Here is a 17,965-nt window from a genome sequence, read left to right on the forward strand (position 1 = left end):
CAATAAATGGAATGGATGCTACTGGTCTATAGTTGGTTACCAGTGCGGATAATTCTTTACTATTTTTTGGAATTGGGGTTATTATTATGTGACCATTATTAGTGAGGAACTTAATTCAGAGACTCATTTAGAGATATCCATGTGGTTTATTTTATATTGGTTCTTGTTGGAAAGACCAATGTGAGAATATGAAAGATAAAATAAGACATGTTGTGAAAATGGAACATAATTGCAAGGGGTTGTTTATTATTTCTTTTCAAAAATAACTTACAGCAGCATAAATCAGTGCTTCTAATTAGCCCACCAGTTTGATTAATTAATTTTTCTGAGTATATTGTTCCATGTACATCACTAACTATGCAGCTAATTCTTTTCTGTTGTGGGCAGAGGCGTGCGGTGAGAACTTTCAGGGGACTCAGTGAATCCACAGCTCTATAGTAGAGAGCGGCACGGGAACGGGGACGCGCGGGATCCGCAGGTTCCCCCTTTGGGTCACAGGGATCCCGTTGTGACGCCACCTAGGGTCGCGGGGATCCCATGGAGACGCCTCCTAGGGTTGCAGGGATCCTGCGGGGTTCAATGCATTCGAGCCGCGAGGCTCGTCTTCTTTTCCCTACCTGCCCTGCCACAGCACACAGCCGACCGGAAGTCTTCCACGATGTCAGCGCTGACGTCAGAGGGAGGGCTTAAGCAAAGCTCACGCTCCCTCCGACGTCAGTGCTGACATCAGGAAGACTTCCGGTTGGCTGTGTGCTGCGGCAGGGCAGGTAGGAAAAAAAAGACAAGCCTCGCGGCTCGAGCTCCATTTTGCTTGCAGATGAGGGCTGGGAGGCGGAACACAAAAGGGGGGAGGGAGTGCGTTTTTGGCACAAGGCATGAACTTGGGAGAGAGGATGGAGGAAGGGAAGGAAAGAGGTGGGGGAGGGAGTGCATTTTGGACACAAGGCATGAACTTGGGAAAAAGGATGGAGGAAGGGAGGGAAAGAGATGCTGAGGTGGGGGAGGGAGTGCGTTTTTGGACACAAGGCATGAACTTGGGAAAGAGGATGGAAGAAGGGAGGGAAAGAGATGTTGAGGTGGGGGAGGGAATGCATTTTTGGACACAGAAGGCATGGACTTGGAAGAGAGGAAGGGAGGGAAAGAGATGCTGAGGTGGGGGAGGGAATGCGTTTTTGGACACAGAAGGCATGAACTTGGGAGGAAGGAAGGAAGGGAAAGAGATGGTTGTGTACATGGGAATGGAAGAAAGGAAAATTTTTGGTCATAGGGAGGGAGTGAGGTACAGATGAGAGGGAGCAATATTGTGGTGGAAAGGGAACAGTGGGACAGATTGAAATGGATGCAAGAGGGAGGAATGTTGGACATAGTGGTGAAGGGAATGGAGGGAGAGATGTAGCATGGTGCTGGAAAGGGGGTGATAGAAGGAAAAATGTTGGGCATGGGGCTGGTGGGCAGGCACGAAAGATGAGAAAGGGATAAATGCTGGACCATGGTAGGAGGAACCAATGGACAGCGACAGAAGAATTTACAGAAGATGGGAAAGCGGAAAAAAGAAACTGGGACCAACTTTATGGAAAAATAAGTCTCCAGACAACAAAGGTAAAAAACGGAATTTATTGTTTAAAATATGTTAGCTTTGGGAAATGTATATAGCAGATGTCTTTGTATTGTGTTCAAAAGAAAAGGAAATGCATTTCTGGTTTTATTTCTACAGTGTTGAAGTACTTGTTGACCCTTGCTGTGACTGGTGGGGATCCCCAAGCACCGCCAGCAGAGGACCACCTCTAGAGACAGCCAGAACTCCCCTCCACCAAGCACAGCAGTCGCTGGCAACATCCATGAGCCACTGAGGTGCCAGCATCTGTGACTCAGGGACGCTACTGCTGCCTGCCAAGTTGGCAAAAGGGACCCCTGGCCAGCTGCAAAGGAAGTCCTCAGCTGACAGCTTGGGGGTTCTCATCAGCTGAGTATTTAAATTTTATATTTACATTAGAGGCTCTGGTAGAAACCCATTTACAAAGTATGTATTCTTCCCAATTAATATTTCCAAATTAATAAAGTCTCTTTGCTTATTTGTAAATGGGTCTCTATCAGAGCCTTTAATTCAGTAGCATAATTAAATGAAATAACTATTTTTGAAGTTTATAGGGATGGGCGGCAATGGAGGGGATTCCTTGCAGGGACGGGTGGGATTTTGACTGTAACGGGTGGGATTTCTGTCCCCACGCAACTCTCTACTCTATAGCCCTGCTTTTTTTATTTACTTTTTTGCTTGATGAGGTTTGATTTGTTGAGTAAACAGCCTGCTCAACCAGTCAAACTGCATCAAACAAAAAGTACCTCTCCCCCATAAAAACAAAGCAGGGCTCTTTGGCTGGGGATTCTCCGAACCCTCTGAAGGCCCTGACATTGATGATCTGAATTTGATTGGGTGAGCAGCATCTGCCTATTGCCTGCTCGACCAATTAAATTCAGAGCAGTGCTCTCAGGGCCTTCAGGGGGGTGGGGTGAATCCCTTGAAGGCCCTGACTGCATGCCTCTGGTTGTGGGGGATAAGAAAAGTTGATGTTGAGAAGCTTTGCTTTATGTCTTTTATATGTTTATAAAGCTTTGTTTCTCACGCCATCTAAGACATCCCATGAATTCCACTTTGAGCCACTCCTGCACACACCAAATGATGTTAAAAATTAGCAGGTACATGTTTTACTTGTATATTCTAACACTAGAATTAAATTGCTGTTTAATGCAAAATGTACTAAGCATCAACTTCTTAGAAGTCCCTTTCCAAAGCTGCTGGGTCAGACCAATGGTCCATTGTGCCCAGCAGTCTGCTCACACGGCAGCCCTTAGGTCAAAGACCAGCGCCCTAACTGAGACCAGCCCTACCTGCATACGTTCTGGTTCAGCAGGAATTTGTCTAACCTTGTCTTGAATCCCTGGAGGGTGTTTTCCCCTATAACAGCCTCCGGAAGAGCGTTCCAGTTTTCCACCACTCTCTGGGTGAAGAAGAAACTTCCTTACGTTTGTACGGAATCTGTCCCCTTTTAACTTCAGAGAGTGCCCTCTCGTTCTCCCTACCTTGGAGAGGGTGAACAACCTGTCCTTATCTACTAAGTCTATTCCCTTCAGTACCTTGAATGTTTCAATCATATCCCCTCTGTCTCCTCTTTTCAAGGGAGAAGAAGCCCAGTTTCTCTAGAGCCTCTCCTTGTACGGTAACTCTTCCAGTCCCTTAACCATTTTTGTTGCTTTTCTCTGGACCCTTTCGAGTAGTACTATGTCCTCTTTCAGGTACGGCGACCAGTGTTGGATGCGGTATTCCAGGTGGGGGCACACCATGACCCAGTACAGCGGCATGATAACCTTCTCAGACCTGTTTGTGATCCCCTTCTTTATTATTCCTAGCATTCTGTTCGCCCTTTTTGCCGCCGCCACACATCGTGTGGACGGCTTCATTGACTTGTCTACAAGCACTGCCAAGTCTCTTTCCTGGGGGCTCTCTTTGAGTACAGCACCGGACATCCTGTATTCGTGCATATGATTTGTGTTACCGACATGCATCACCTTCCACTTATCCACGTTGATCCTCATTTGCCCTTTCACGGCCCATTCCTCGAGCATGTTTATGTCTCATTCTAGATCTTCACAATCTTTCTGTTCCCTCACTACTCTGAATAACGCGCGCTTGCTGTGGGAAAAAATGAGCTGAGGTGTCCCAGAGTAATTTTGGGGCGGGTCTGGGGGCGGAGAGTGGGTGTGTTCTGCACTAAGCACGTGGGCATTGCCATGCACTAACCAATTAGTACAGGTATAGTGCATGAGCCCCTACTTACTATAAAATAGTAGCAATGGGGGCTTAGATGCTAATGGGAAAATTAACACATGGCCATTATTTACTTTATTTATTTCTAAAATTTCTAGACCGTCTATAACTAAGCAGTTAATAAAATAAAACATTCACAATAGTTCAAGACAGCATAATTGGGAAAACACTTTCAAGTACAGTACAATCACATACTAACTTAACATAGTAACATAGTAGATGATGGCAGATAAAGACCCGAATGATCCATCCAGTCTGCCCAACCAGATTCAATTTTTTTTTCTTCTTCTTCTTCTTAGCTATTTCTGGGCAAGAATCCAAAGCTCTGTCCGGTTCTGTGCTTAGGTAACCTCAAAAACTGGAGGGAATTATATGTTGTCCGTCTTCACTAAATTATAATGCAATGATCGCAGTTTTGGGTTTTGTTTAGTTTTTTAATTCTTTATTCATTTTTAAATCTTTCAATGGTGGAGGAAACCACCATTCTAGGATTTAAGGAAAAATTAGATGCACATTTTCTTGCAGGACACATTGAGGGATACGAGTGAATAAGATATTTGCCGGGGTACGCCTGGCTGAGCCTCCGCGTGTGCGGATCACCGGACTAGATGGACTCCAGGTCTGATCCGGTGCAGGCATTTCTTATGTTCTAATAAGTGCAACATAAAATACAATCACTTGACACTTTAACATCATTTAATATTCCATCAAAAACTAATACAAATAAAATATCCCCTCCCCATATCCCCTCAATTGTATTTTAAACCTAAGAAAACATAACTTAACATATCTCTCCCCCCTCCCCACCCTGGATGTGTATAAATAAAGGGAAAAAACAATATTCATTCTATACAGTAATTTGTTAATGGCCCCCAAACATCCTCAGATTTCCTAAAATGCCCCTGCAGAAGAACAATTACTCATTCCATTTTAAAGATGTGGCACAACGAACTCCACCAAAAACTTTAGCTCAACCTATCCCAGTTTTTCCAATTTTTCGTAATTTGTTGTATGGCAACCCCTGTCATAATACGTAAAAGTTTATTATTAGAAGAGATTTGGCCTCTAGCTCCCATTGATGTCCCAAATAATACAGTATCGTATGATAGTGCCACCGGATTTTCTAATAAATTATTTAGTTGACCCCCAAATAGATTTCCAAAAACTAAGTATCATTGGACAATAGAATAGTAAGTGATCTAATGTGAATTAAGTCATGTTCGTAGAGAGTTTGGAGAGAGACAGGTATGGCTGGAGGTCTGAAGCCTAATCAAGGGGAGAAGGCTACACCTGGGAAAGAAAGGTGATCCTAGTGTCCATAGTCCCTAGGTTGCTGGAAGAACCTCGGGGGAAGTGGAGATACCACGTGAGGATAGATGGAGGAATATATGCTTATTGTTAAGCTGTCCATCTGAGGGATGTATTTGCCCTGTGATAAAAGAAGCAACAAGCTACTCTAGTTTATTTTGGTGAATAAAGTTTATTTTACTGATTTCAAAGAAGTGTGGGCATTGGTAGGTTCATCTCCACCGCTGGCCACCTGGTGGAGGTGCTACAGCATTGCAACCTCTGCTGGCATTCAGAATACCAGCTCTCATAAGAGCTGTGTAGTAACCAGTGACAGGGTTCCCCTCTAAAGAGCTATCTCCCAAATGAATATAGTATACAGATATAACTCTGTACTGAACCCAGCATAACTCATTTCTCCCTTCGTTTCTCTAAACTCAAGGTATTTTCCCCAACCATTTCTTTTCTCTTGAACTTATGGGGTGTAGTTTTCCACCTCTCGTATTCTGATCAAGGTTTTTTTAAAATTTGTATCCCCACATTCATTTGGGCCCACAAGTTTTATTCACTTTCATAAAATAATCCCTTAACAGGTATAACATTCCTCCCCTCCCCTCTTCCCCCCCCCCCCAGTCTGAAAAGAGCAGAAAGGAGGCTTGGTCCCTCCAGCTCTGCGGTCTGCTGATCCAAAATGGCGGGCCTTCCCCTCCTCGGTGCATCATGTGACGCACGGGAAGGGGCCTTATGCGTTTGAGCCAATCAGGGCCTTCGGCTCCTCCCTTTGTATTCTGGGATACAGAGGGAAGAGCCCAAGGCCCTGATTGGCTCAGTTTAGTGACAAACGTTAGACAATCGCTGACTTTAGTGCATCTAGGCCTGTGTGTTCATCCCTCAGTGCGTGATTTGCATATGACAGTCAAAATTCCTCTCATTCAGCAGACAGATAAATGCTGATTTTAAACCAACTACACTTCTCCCTCCATATTTGTGGGGGTTAGGGGCAAACCCGGCCCGCGAATACCCAAAAATCCAGTGAGTAACGTTTTGCTTTCATATTCACAGAGTTTGGGGGTATAGCCTTCGCGAATACCATGAAATCGTGAATAATAAACCTTCCCTTCATGTGTAGCTGCAGCAAAACTCCTAGTCACACACTTCTCCGGCGCTGTATGATGTCACACACTTCATACAGTATCTCTGGTGTAGCTGCAACAAAATTGACACTCACTTCTCCAATGTTACCGTTTGCCCAACTATGCTGAAGCCCAACACTTCTTCAATGCTGGCGTTTACCCGAATACGCTGTAAAAAAGCGCTGAACTTGTCTCTCGTCACCCCAGGATGATGTCACTTGGGGGTGGAGTCAGCGAGATGAAAACCGTGAATAATAGAAAGTTGCGAGTACCGAATCCGGAAATATGGAGGGAGACCTGTATATCATGGGTAGGGGTGGAAGAAGGGCAAGTGTGTTTTTCAAAATGCCAAGTACACATGCCATTTTCCTCCCCTAGTCTCAATGAACCTCCCCAATAATTCTCCTTTTTAACTGGGTCAAAAGTACAAGCACTGGAACAAAGGACGACACATTTCAGATAGACTGTTACCCAGGTAAATACTGTAACATACTACTACTACTATTTCTATAGCGCTACCAGATGCAGTCCCTGCTCCAAAGAGCTTACAATCTAAACAGGCAAGACAGACAAACAGGATATCATGGATACAGTTAAGGGGAACAGTTAATTGGCGAGCTGGGTTGGAGGGCAGAGGGGAGTTCATGACAACCAAGCCATTGTGACATCACTGATGAGTTGGCTCTTATTGGTGGAATGAGGCATTATGACATCACAATCTCAGCTCTGCTTCCCAAAGACTATAATTCTCTACACTACTACGAATTATTTCTATAGCGCAACCAGACACACGCAGCGCTGTACAGAGTCACGAAGAAGACAGTCCCTGCTCCAAAAAGCTTACAATCTAAACAGGCAAGACAGACAAACAGGATATCATGGATACAGTTAAGGGGAACGGTTAATCAGCTGGCTGGGTTGGAGGAAAGAGGGGAGTACAGGACAATCAAGCCATTGTGACATCACTGAGGGGGTTGGCTCTTATTGGTGGAATGAGGCATTATGATGTCACAATCTCAGCTCTGCTTCCCAAAGACTATAACTCTCTACACTACTATGAATTATTTCTATAGCGCAACCAGACACACGCAGCGCTGTACAGAGTCACGAAGAAGACAGTCCCTGCTCCAAAGAGCTTACAATCTAAACAGGCAAGACAGATAAACAGGATATCATGGATACAGTTAAGGGGAATGGTTAATCAGCTGGCTGGGTTGGATGAAAGAGGGGAGTACAGGACAATCAAGCCATTGTGACATCACTGAGGGGGTTGGCTCTTATTGGTGGAATGAGGCATTATGACGTCACAATCTCAGCTCTGCTTCCCAAAGGCTGAAACTCTTCACACTACTATGAATTATTTCTATAGCGCAACCAGACACACGCAGCGCTGTACAGGGTCATAAAGACTGAAATGGCCAATCCAGTCTGCCCAGTAGTGGTCGGTGTTGTAAGTGCTGCTTTGTGCAGGTTACCTATTCACCATGCTTGTATGAGGGTTGCATATTTTGAGCATCTTTGAAAATTGCTCTGCAGATGCTCAGAATTTGAGAAGCACGGGCCCTGTGCACTGTCCCTTGCTATAGAAGATTCATTAGCATTCAAAATAGCACAAGCTAATTTATTCCTACTGTGTTTGTAGTGGTAGCCAGTGAATGCAGGGAAATTACATTGAAATGCTTGGATACAGTCTCAAGGTTGCCCTGGCACTCGATTTAAACTCGTTTGCTAGCTAGTTTTTTTTTTTACAAAGAGAGTCACCGGGGCCTAAATGATCTAAAACTGAAAAAGAAATTAACCACTCGTAAAATACCTGGCATAGATGATATCAAACCTGGCATAGATGATATCAAAGCGATGTCAATGTTGCTGAAGTTTCTAATTGATTCAGTGTATATCGGGCACTGTGCAGTGCAATTCATTTCCCTTGCCCAAAACGACCTCAAAATCATGTTCCCCAAATATATTTGCAAGTTTTTCCTCTGTGGTTCTGAAATTAAATTCCTGCTATAAGGCAATTTTAGAGGAATAAAGCCAGTTCTTTAAGCTTTCCTATGTGCTGTCAGCCTAAGCCGAAATTTAACTGTTTAATTCCATTCCATGTATTAGTATACCGTAGATTCATTGGTATAATTGAAGCAGTATATAACTACCGAGGCCTTGAATCTGTGAAGTTTGGAGGCATGCAAAATATCGCTCACAGAAGAAAATTTCTCCGGGAAAATGTACAGTGCTGTGTACATCTTTCAGTGGGACAGTGTAGCATAGAGGTTAGAGCTACAGCCGTGGCATCCTGTGGCTGTGGTTTAAATCCCAAGCTGCTCCTTGTGACCTTGAGCAAGTCACTTAATCCCCACATTGCCCCAGGTACATTGATTAGAGAGATTGTGAGCTCACCAGGACAGGGAGGGAAAACTGCCTGAGTACCTGAATAAATCCTTGTAAACCGTTCTGAGCTCCCCTGGGAGAACAGTATAGAAAATTGAATAAGTAAGCATTTATTTAAAATTTTTTTATACCTTTTAAACTTAAACGGTTTACATATCTTTACCTACATAATTCAATAAAACAAATAAGATCAAACACACATAAACAAATAATCCTCAGAAGATCAACTATAAAAGAATGAAAACCACACCAGGCTTATACAAGGAATCATATAAAAGGATCAGCCTCTGATAGACATCATAATGCCTCATTCCACCAATGCCTAAGAGCCAAATTCATCAGTGATGTCACCATAGTTTGATTGTCCTATACTTGGCTCACTTTCACTATATTTTGATTTCTAGAGTGGCGCAGTGGTTAAAGCTACAGCCTTAGCACCCTGTGGTTGTGGGTTTAAATCCCATGCTGCTCCTTGTGACCTTCGGCAAGTCACTTAAACCCCAATTGCCCCAGGTACATTAGATAGATTGTGAGCTCACCAGGACAGGGAGGGAAAAATGCCTGAGTACCTGAATAAATCCATGTAAACAGTTCTGAGCACCCATGGGAAAACAGTACAGAAAATTGAATAAATAAGTAGTATGAAAAGTTTCAGCCTCTGGTAACCAGAGCTGGTATTGTGACGTCATAATGCCTCATTCCACCAATGCCTAAGAGCTACCTCATCAGTGATGTCACAATGGCTTGATTGTCTTATACTTTGCTCACTTTTACTACATTATGATTTCTAGAGTGGCACAGTGGTTAAAGCTACAGCCTTAGCACCTTGTGGTTGTGGGTTCAAATTCCATACTGCTCCTTGTGACCTTGGGCAAGTCACTTAATCCCCCCATTGCACTAAGTACATTAGAGAGATTGTGAGTCCACTGAGACAGATAGGGAAAAATGCTTGAGTACCTGAATATGAACCACTCAGACTATATATAGAGGGATAGGGCTATATATAGAGCAGTAGTCTCAAACTCGCGGCCCGGAGGCCACATGCGACCCACCAGGTACTGTTTTGATGTTTACGATGAAAGCAGCTTATGCAAATAGATCTCATGCATATTCATTGGGGAAATCCTGAAAACCCGACTGGATTGCAGCCCTCGAGGAGGGACATTGACACCCCTGTGATATAGCAGTTGATTGATGGCCTGATGCTAACCTAGACCAGGGGTGGGCAACTCTGGTCCTTGAGGGCCGGAATCCGATCGGGTTTTCAGGATTTCCCCAATGAATGTGCATGAATTCTATTAGCATACGATAAAAGCAGTGCATGCAAATAGATCTCATGCATATTCATTGGGGAAATCCTGAAAACCCGACTGGATTGCAGCCCTCGAGGAGGGACATTGACACCCCTGTGATATAGCAGTTGATTGATGGCCTGATGCTAACCTAGACCAGGGGTGGGCAACTCTGGTCCTTGAGGGCCGGAATCCGATCGGGTTTTCAGGATTTCCCCAATGAATGTGCATGAATTCTATTAGCATACGATAAAAGCAGTGCATGCAAATAGATCTCATGCATATTCATTGGGGAAATCCTGAAAACCCGACTAGATTGCGGCCCTCGAGGAGGGACTTTGACACCCATGTTTTAGGTGTAGCCCTGGGTGAATAGAGCAATGTTTTAAAAAATGTGTTCCACAGCATTGTAGTGTGCCCCGATAAGATTCCGGATGTGCCACAAGCGATTCCAAAATTGTAGTTTAATTTAAAAAAATTCCCTTCATAAGTATATACTGGAATAGATGACATGTACGTCGCGTGCGCAAGAGTCTGTGAGCGTAAGGCTACAACCTCTCAGACAAGCATCATTCTTTGATGTGATTGATCCTTGAAAACTAATGGCAAGTAAATTTAATTTTTAATTTTAATTGTTTATGCAGTAGTTATCCTAATTTGAGCAACAAAGCAGTCCAGGCTTTGTTACCATTTGGCTCTTCTTATCTTTGCGAACTTGGATTTTCAGCTCTGACAGAAATTACATCGAAAAAAAGAGACTACAGATGACGGATGATGAAATGTGTTTTTTTTTTGACTATCGAGCCGCATTTTGAGTTAATTTGCACTCAAAAATAAGCACACAAGTTTCAAGTTTATTAACTTTTTAATATACCGACCATCACCAAGTATCTGGCCGGTTCACAGTACAATTTATAAAAAGGAAAGCAAAGATAATATTTAAAATATAAAATGTGGTAAGTAAACATTAAAGACATAATTGACTAACATGAAAGTGAGGATATGAGGGGAAGGGGAGGGAAAGTTACATATTCTGGAGAAGAGCGGGAAATAGTGGGGGTAGGGAAACACATATTGGGTAGGATCGCTTTAATTAAAGCGGTTGGCTAGATAAGTTAAAACGAATCAGTTGAAAAGGAAAAAATGATAGGAAAGAAGAGTGGAATAGAGGAGATAAAGGTAGGCAAAGATTGAAAAAGTGGGGTAAGTAAAAAAGAGAATTTAGGGGATAGAGAAAAGAGAAAAGGAAAAAAAAAAAGAAAAGGAGGAACTAAGAACTAACACCCATCAAATTGATTAGCAATTCTGTTCCATCTACTTTGGTTTCACCATTGTTATAATTACCCACTTTAAATAACTCTCAAATTTAATTTGGGGGGGGGGGGGGGGGTGTTGCAATTTCATAATTTCAATTATAATGAGCCATAAAAAACATTTGCTCTGTTTAGTGTGCCAGAGCTAAAAAAAAAAGTTTGACACATTCTGCACTGGATTGTAAGGAATATTACTACTTGGGCCGGGCCATCAGACGTCCAGGACCACCCGGACATGTCCAAAACCATGCAGTTTGTCTGGGTTTTGAAAGTCCCTGAGCTCAGGGCCGCGTCTGGATGTTCAAGTCACAATATTTAAAATGTGCTGAATGTGGCACCCATGTGATCAGCTGCTTCTCTGGAAGCTGGCACGTTAGTCGCCCCTCGGTTGTGATCAGTGGTGTGAGGACTCACTTCTCTGGCAAGCCCTGGGTCTTTGAAAAAAAAAAATAAGTTCTCAGCAAAATCTCTAATTATAATTGCATCCAGTTCAGCATATGGACTGTCAAATTGCCAGCGTGGGTCCTGTGACTCAAATGTCCTCCTGTACTTGCATCTGTGCTGGTATCCCTCCAGGCTGCTTCATTAACTGCTGGCTGCGAGCTCCTTCCAGGCCAAGTTTTAAGTGTTACTTAGGATACTAGCATTGCTGTTTAAAACAATTTGTGTCTTTCCTCTTATCTGTCTCATCATTTAACTTCAGTCCTTAGTAACCTAAGAAACTGCTTTTCCAGCCACTGCTGGTTAGACAAAAGAACATGAAAACAAGTCTCATGTTCAGAGGTGCCAAGTTCTCCAGTTCCAGGCTGGAGATTTTGCGACAGTCCTAGATTTTGAACCTACATCTCAAAGCAGTGTGTAATTTGTAATGCCTTTTCCTGCACAATGAAATCAGTGTGGCAAATCCCATAATGCACCAGGAAGGGGTGGTCAGAAGTCTAGGACTGTCCCGAAATCTCCAGCCTGGAACTGGGCAACTTGGCGTCTCTGCTCACGTCTCGTAAGCAGTGCTCAAACTGTCTTATTTTCTTCTGCATCATCTCAGCACAAGAGAATTAGGTTGAAACAGCACCTCCTACAGTCTCCTAAAACTCACTTGTATAAACCAAACAGTTAGATTTTCATGATAATAGCTGCCTTGTTCAATAAATCCCATTTCATCAACGCTCATGTCAACAGGGTTGAGGCTTGTGCCTCATTAATGCTTGGCTGAGTACTGATTCCCCTGTTTGTTATCTCTTGTGTTTTTGTATTGTCTAGCCTATTTTTGGTCCTGGGTTCCGCCCTCAAAGAGGCAGTGGGAAGTAGAATTATGAAACAGCCAGGTGGTACATATTTTGTATTGAAATAAGCTTAATATTACAAAGATGTGCTACAGAACTCATTCTTTGCTTTTGGTGAATGAGAAAGAAAAGATAGATTCCATGAATAGATGTCCTGTGTGTCTGTGAAGATGTGTAGGGGCCGAAGGGGGAAGAGAGGAGACAGAGAGAGATCAAGGTGCTGCATTTGTTCTAAAAATAGTATTTTCAAGTATCTGTTCTGTTAAAATTTGGTAACTGTTTGAGACAATGGCCTATAATTAGAAACATAGAAACATGATGGCAGATAAAGGCCAAATGGCCCATCCAATCTGCAGTAACCATTATCTCCTACTCTTCCTATTGGCTAAGGCTCTTTACACTTGCATTGTGAGGTCATACAGCATTATTGTTATAAGCTATAATGCTCTTAACCCTTGCATTGTGAAGTCATAGAGCTTTATGGTTATAGAAACATGATGGTAGACAAAGGCCAAAGGCCCATCTTCAGCATCCACTGTCTCCTCCTCTCCCTATTGGCTAAGGCTCTTTACACCTACATTGTGATGTCATAGAGCTTTATGGTTATAGAAACATGATGCCAGATAAAGGCCAAATGACCCACCTAGTCTGCTCATCTGCAACATCCACTATCTCTTCCTCTCCCTATTGGCTAAGGCTCTTAACATTTGCATCTCCTCTTCCTATTGGCTAAGGCTCTTTATACCTCCATTGTGAGGTCCTAGAGCTTTATGGTTATAGAAACATGATGGCAGATAAAGGCCAAAAAAAAAAGAGAGACCAACTGATTTTCTCATTAAAATTCAAATTTGTGACCAATGGACTGCCCTGTTCCCAAACAGGTCAGTGGACTCACTATAAACTGCAGACCTCACAGCATACCCTGAAGAAAACCACAGCATGATGGCTGAAATGTTGGTTTCTATCTGGCAAGACACAGCGAGACCCAGAAACCTACAACAAGCACGATGCCAGCTGTGGAAACCTTGAGAGAACATATAACTCAGGTTCACGGGTAGAACATCTTTAAACTCACCAGAGATTTTTCCATTCTAAAAAAAACAAAAAAAAAAAACAAAAACCAGAAACCAACTGATTTTCTTACCTTTTGAGGACATGTTCGGGAATCCGGACGGCTTTTCAAAACCCGGCAAGTTGTCCTTGTTTTGAAAAGCTTCTGGCAACGAGTGATGTCGGGATGGCATTCGCGCATGCACGGACGTCATCACGTCACACCAGCGCATGCGCGAATGCCATCCGACGTGGCTCGTTGCTTGTGCGGGTCGAGGGGGCGTGGGGAGGGGCTGGGGGGGGAGGCGGAACGTGGCAGGGCCGGTCAGAATGGGTGGACCTGGGGCGGGACCATAGGTCCGGATTTTCCGTTTGGAAAATCTGGTAACCCTATTCTCGCCCAAATTCAAATTTGTGCCCTGTTCCCAATTAGGTCAGTAGACCTACTATTTACAAAGACAAACTGCAAACCGCAGTTTCTACCTGACAAGATGCAGCGAGACCCGGAAACCTGCAACAAGCAGCACCCCTGAATATATGCAGTTAACACTTAAGCTGAAACAAGCTAATCTGTCAGCGTTATGGGGCAAAGTCAGCACTTACGACGTCAGAAGGAGATGCTGCTTGCTGACGGTGAAGATTTGAAGAGGTAGGTGGGTGGAGAGGGAGGAGATGTCAAAGCCCCAACTAAAATGGCACCTGGGGCTGTCCTCTCCCCACTCCCCTTCGCTATCCCACTGCATTGAACCATTATTTTCCTTGAGAATGACCCCTAGGATATGCAGGTTTAGCACATGAGTTCACTCAGAGAATATTTTTAAAACCAATAAGAGGAAATATTTTTACACTCAGAGAATATTTTTAAAACCAATAAGAGGAAATATTTTTACACTCAGAGAATAGTTAAGCTTTGGAATGCATTGCCAGAGGTTGTGGTAAGAACGGATAGCGTAACTGGTTTTAAGAAAGGTTTGGACAAGTTCCTGGAGGAAAAGTCCATAGTCTGTTATTGAGAAAGACATGGGGGAGGCCACTGCTTAGCCTAGATCGGTAGCATGGAATGTTGCTACTCTTTGGGGTTCCGGAATCTTTTGTTACTCTTTGGGATTCTGGAATCTTGCTATTCTTTAGGATTCTGAATGGAATGTTGCTACTCCTTGGGGTTCCGGAATCTTTTGCTACTCTTTGGGATTCCGGAATCTTGCTATTCTTTAGGATTCTGAATGGAATGTTGCTACTCCTTGGGGTTCCGGAATCTTTTGCTACTCTTTGGGATTCCGGAATCTTGCTATTCTTTAGGATTCTGAATGGAATGTTGCTACTCCTTGGGGTTCCGGAATCTTTTGCTACTCTTTGGGATTCTGGAATCTTGCTATTCTTTAGGATTCTGAATGGAATGTTGCTACTCCTGGGGTTTTGGTCAGGTACTAGGGACCTGGATTGGCCACCGTGAGAACGGGCTACTGGACTTGATAGACCATTAGTCTGACCCAGTAAGGCTAGTATTATGTTCTTTTCACTGCCATGAACTTTGTTACAAGGTGTATTATAAAAATGGTTAATAATTCAAAATTCAGTATAACTGTTCTCCGACAGTAGCTGAACAATGAGCATTGTAATGGAAGATAATGGGAAAGTAACCACTGCAAACATGCCAGAACAACAGAGAAATGAAAAGTGATTTTTATAATGTAATATAATAGCTTGGTCCTCCAGAGTCCTTGCTATTCACAGATGAGTGAATGAAATAATTGCCCCTGGGTTCCACTTTCTAATTCTTTTGGCACTTGAGCTGAGATAGGCCACGCTCTTGTAAAGAAACTGTGACGGGAATATATAAAAACATATTCGACGAGGATTTGGAGCAGAAAAAGTTCATCCGTATTATTACAAGCAAAGAGTCCAAATTCTTTAATTCCAGGTGGGATGATTCATTTATTAGTCAGAGTACACGCAGTTAAAGTCATCTCTTTTAAATGTATCCTCGCATGTTGCAAGGCATCGAACAAGATTTCGGTGCTCCTCATTGAGGCGAACCCTTCACAAAATTGCTCTCCAGGTCCTGTTGTCGGTCTCTATGGCAGGGGTGTCCCAAGTCTGTCCTTGAGGGTCGCAATCCAGCCGGGTTTTCAGGATTTCCTTAATGAATATGGATGAGATCTATTTGCATGCACTGCTTTCATTGTATGAACATAAGAACATAAGAACATAAGAAGTTGCCTCCGCTGAGGCAGACCCTAGGTCCATCCTGCTCAGCGGTCCGCTCCCGCGGCGGCCCATCAGGCCCATTTCCTGAGCAATGGTCTATACCTATCTATACCCCTCAATCCCTTTTTCTTCTAGGAATCTATCCAAACCTTCTTTGAAACCATTTAATGTTTTCTTGTCTACAACAGCCTCTGGAAGCGCGTTCCACGTATCCACCACCCTCTGAGTGAAAAAGAACTTCCTAGCGTTTGTTCTAAACCTGTCCCCTTTCAATTTCTCCGAGTGCCCCCTTGTACTTGTGGCGCCCCTTAATTTGAAAAATCTGTCCCTGTCTACTTTTTCTATGCCCTTCAGGATCTTGAAGGTTTCTATCATGTCTCCTCTAAGTCTTCGCTTCTCCAGGGAGAAAAGTCCCAACTGCTTCAATCTTTCGGTATATGGAAGTTTTTCGATTCCCTTTATCAGTCTAGTTGCTCTTCTTTGTACTCCCTCAAGTACCGCCATGTCTTTCTTGAGGTACGGCGACCAGTACTGGACGCAGTACTCCAGGTGCGGCCGCACCATTGCACGATATAGCGGCATGATGACTTCTTTCGTCCTGGTTGTAATACCCTTCTTAATGATACCCAACATTCTGTTTGCTTTCCTTGAGGCCGTGGCGCATTGTGCTGATGCCTTCAGTGTTTCATCTACCATCACTCCCAGGTCTCTCTCCAGGTTGCTGACCCCTAGTGATGTTCCCCCCATTTTGTATGTGAACATCGGGTTCTTTTTCCCCACGTGCATGACCTTGCATTTCCCCACGTTGAAGCTCATCTGCCATTTTTCGGCCCACTTTTCCAGCTGTGTTAGATCCTTTTGAAGATCTTCGCAGTCTTCCCTGGTTTGAGCCCTGCTGCATAGTTTGGTGTCATCTGCAAATTTAATGACCTCACACTTGATTCCCGCCTCTAGGTCGTTTATGTAGATATTGAACAGGAGCGGTCCCAGCACCGACCCCTGCGGAACTCCGCTCGTGACCCCTTTCCAGTCTGAGTAGTGGCCCTTTACGCCAACCCTCTGCTTCCTGTTTGCCAGCCAGACCTTGATCCATCGGTGGACCTCCCCTTGTACCCCGTGGTTCCATATCTTTTTAAGCAGTCTCTCGTGTGGCACCTTGTCGAAGGCTTTTTGGAAGTCAAGGTAAATGATGTCTATAGATTCCCCTTTATCCACCTGACTGCTCACCCCCTCAAAGAAGTACAATAAGTTAGTGAGGCATGACCTACCCTTGCAGAAGCCGTGTTGACTCGGTTTTAGCTGCCCATTTTTTTCGATGTGCTCACAGATGCTGTCTTTGATCAGTGCCTCCATCATCTTTCCCGGGACTGAGGTCAGGCTTACCGGCCTGTAGTTTCCCGGGTCTCCTCTTGCGCCCTTCTTGAAGATGGGTGTGACATTTGCTATTTTCCAATCCTCCGGGATCTCACCGGTTTTTAAGGATAGGTTGCATATCTGTCGAAATGGCTCCGCTATTTCATTTTTTAGCTCCTTGAGTACCCTTGGGTGAATGCCGTCCGGACCTGGCGATTTGTCGTTCTTTAGTCTGTCAATCTGCTTAAGTACATCCTCTTGGCTTACTTCTAAATCGACCAGCTTATCATCTTGGTCTCTTATTACGATCTCCTCGGGTTCCGGAATGTTAGTTATATTTTCCATTGTGAAGACTGACGTGAAGAACTCATTTAACCTGTCAGCTATCTCTTTCTCTTCTTTTACTACTCCCTTTCTGTCACCATCGTCCAATGGTCCCACTTCTTCTCTCGTTGGTTGCTTCCCCTTGACGTATCTGAAGAACGACTTGAAGTTTGTTGCTTCCTCTGCAAGTCTTTCTTCGTATTCTCTTTTTGCTTTTCTAACCACTCGGTGACACTCCTTCTGGTGTTGTTTGTGCACTCTTTGGTTCTCCTCTGTTTGGTCTTTTTTCCATTTCCTGAACGATGCCTTCTTGTCGCTTATTGCCTTCTTCACTGCATTTGTTATCCACACTGGATTTTTCGTTCTATTTTTTTTGCACCCTTTTCTGAACTTGGGGATGCATAGGTTTTGCGCTTCGTGCATAGTCTCCTTGAGTAAGGTCCAGGCTTGTTCTACGGATTCCGTCTTCCCTATGTTGCCTTTGAGTTTCTTTCCCACTATTTTCCTCATG

This window comes from Geotrypetes seraphini, chromosome 7 (genome assembly GCF_902459505.1).
Source record: "Geotrypetes seraphini chromosome 7, aGeoSer1.1, whole genome shotgun sequence".
Taxonomy (NCBI): Eukaryota; Metazoa; Chordata; class Amphibia; order Gymnophiona; family Dermophiidae; genus Geotrypetes; species Geotrypetes seraphini.